The sequence below is a fragment of the Cottoperca gobio genome, chromosome 14 (genome assembly GCF_900634415.1).
Source record: "Cottoperca gobio chromosome 14, fCotGob3.1, whole genome shotgun sequence".
Taxonomy (NCBI): Eukaryota; Metazoa; Chordata; class Actinopteri; order Perciformes; family Bovichtidae; genus Cottoperca; species Cottoperca gobio.
The window spans coordinates 24,762,871-24,766,006 of NC_041368.1; positions in this window are offsets into that span (position 1 = coordinate 24,762,871).

Here is a 3,136-nt window from a genome sequence, read left to right on the forward strand (position 1 = left end):
AATATCATTTCACCTTTTTGTTGCCTCCTTCCTCCTCGTCTTCACTGTCGCTGTTGTTGATGAAGCACAGCTGCAGGTTTCTGTGGTTGTGAAATCTGTGAACAGAACATAAACATCCTGAAGCTCCAGCAGGACTACAAGTAGTCCAGGGACTACAAGTCCCAGCAGCCACAGCCAGGGTGCGACATCATGTTCTGCAGTTACACTTTGAGCTTCAGGCTTATTTCTTCAGCGAAGCAGAAAGATCATTTTCCAGAATACATTTTAAAGAAATGAAAAAATTTAATTAACTGAAAATAAAAAATATTAAAAATAATTTTTCATTGATTGTAAATTTCATGATTTTTCTGTAGTTTTACAAATTTCATAAATATAATTATTATTTAAAGAAGTTATTTACATAGTAATACTGGAGTTACAGAGCATACAGAGAAGTACAATAATAATATTTAAAGAAAGAAATAGTTATTAACTGACTATAAATATCAGTTTGAAGATAAAGTTGAATATTTTAATAATTACAGAAAATTATCAGTTTTTCTTTTTAACATGATAGTTTATGGTTGAAGTGCTCTAAAAATAAATATTATAATTATTATTATTATAATAACTGTTATAATTAACATTATTATTGAAGATACTATTGATTTAGAGTAATTCTTAAAATATTATTATTGTGATTTGTATTATTAATAAAAAGATGCTTCTGGTTTGGAGTGTTTACTTTTGTGTTTTTAATTGAATTAATAATAATATTATTATAATTAACAATAATAAGATGTATTATTAATAATAATAATAATAATAATAATAATAAAATAATAATAAATACTCCAAACCAGTAGCATCTTATTATTATTATTATTATTATTATTATTATTATTATTATTATTAATAATAATAATAATGTTAATGTTAATATTTATATTAATAATATTTATATTAATAATAATAAGATGCTACTGGTTTGGAGTATTTATTATATTATAATTATTATGAATAAAGTGGAATATTGTTATAATTACACTAAAATTAAAACAGAATATCTTTGGTCAGCTGGATTATTTTATCGATTCATGATTTAATTGTTTAGTTTATAAAGAAAACGTTTGAAATGTTTGCAGAAATAAAACTCGGACAGAATCACAAAGTATAAGTTGTGAATGAAACTTTAATAAAAGTGCCAGCGTTACCGTGACGTGACGACGGCGACGCGACACTTCCTGAAGTCGTCCTCGTCCTCCTCCCACACGTCTCTCCACACCCCCCCCTCACTGTCCTCCAGCCGCCCCCCCGCCCCCCGCTGCAGAAACACAAGATCATTTCAACTATTCATATTCTGACAAACCAGAAACTTTATATTAGTTTCTATTTCAAACATGTAATAAAACATTTTAATAATAAATACAGAAAACTAAAATAATTTAGTATTTAATGTACAAAAAGGAAGAAGAGAATATTTATCAAGTCCTTTTTATTTTAATATTTTATCAATAATCTTCATTTCAAACATGAATTTTCAGTTTTCACAAAAGCAGAAGAATTTAATCTGAATAAAACCAAACAAATTAAAAACTTCATCCGTCTCATTAAATATGTTGTTTTTACATTTGTATTTCCTCTACAGTTGTTCCATGAAATAACTTTAACTGAAACACAAAACTAAAGGTTTTCTGTAAATGTAAACGAGCAGGTGCATCTCAGCGTGTTCACCTCCACCTGCCTCTGCAACACGTTCTCAGGCTGAACAGAAAGCACGAGCTCATTCAGGGATAAATACGTTTCTTCCCCTAAGTTTGGCAAACAGCTCTAAAAACTACAATACCCATGAGCCTCGGCGGCCGTTGTTACCATGAAGAAGCCAGTCAGAGCGATTCAGAGCGGGAGATTCATACCAATGAAAATGTAAAAGTCTGCATGAAGGCCGCTCGTTTCTTTTTCAATTAACACTGAAGGACACTGAGCATTATGGGAAATGTAGTTTTTTGAGAAATATAACTAACAGAGACTTAAACCCTGAAACACAATACTTTTGTGGCTGACCTTTGACCTTTCCCTCCTCTCCTGCTCCTGTTGCTCCAACTCAGCGATCCGCTGGCTCAGGTCCTCCCAGTGCATGATGGGAAGGCCCTGGTAGTCCACAGAGGACGCCGCCGCCGCTGCGATGTGATGAAGCTCCTCCTCCTCCTCCTCCTCCTCCTCCTTCTCTCCCTCCATCCTCCTCTCTGCAAACAAACAAGTTTTAATAATCTAAAGTTTTCTAAAGTACTTTCAGTAAACATACATTTAGCTGCAACAATTAATCAACAACTATTTTGATAATTAATCTTGTAAGTGATATTTCATGTCAGAAAAAGCATAAAATTATTAAAAATTAAAAACCATCCAAAGATTTAACTTAATTTAAAACAGCCTCACGGCTCAAACTATATTTATACAAATATATATAATATATAAACGCAAAGTATTAAATACTCATAAATAAAAAAACGTCTGAGAAATAATGCTTCATTAAATTACATCAACACGAAACTAATTATTAATGTGTAGCAAAGTGTGTAGCAACGTGTGTAGCAAAGTGTGTAGCAACGTGTGTAGTACAGTGTGTAGCAACGTGTGTAGCAACGTGTGTAGTACAGTGTGTAGCAACGTGTGTAGCAACGTGTGTAGCAACGTGTGTAGCAACGTGTGTAGCAAAGTGTGTAGCAACGTGTGTAGCAACGTGTGTAGTACAGTGTGTAGCAACGTGTGTAGCAACGTGTGTAATACAGTGTGTAGCAACGTGTGTAGCAACGTGTGTAGCAACGTGTGTAGCAACGTGTGTAGTACAGTGTGTAGCAACGTGTGTAGCAACGTGTGTAGCAACGTGTGTAGCAACGTGTGTAGCAACGTGTGTAGCAAAGTGTGTAGCAACGTGTGTAGCAACGTGTGTAGCAAAGTGTGTAGCAAAGTGTGTAGCAACGTGTGTAGTACAGTGTGTAGCAACGTGTGTAGCAACGTGTGTAGCAACGTGTGTAGTACAGTGTGTAGCAACGTGTGTAGCAAAGTGTGTAGCAACGTGTGTAGCAACGTGTGTAGCAAAGTGTGTAGCAAAGTGTGTAGCAAAGTGTGTAGCAACGTGTGTAGCAACGTGTGT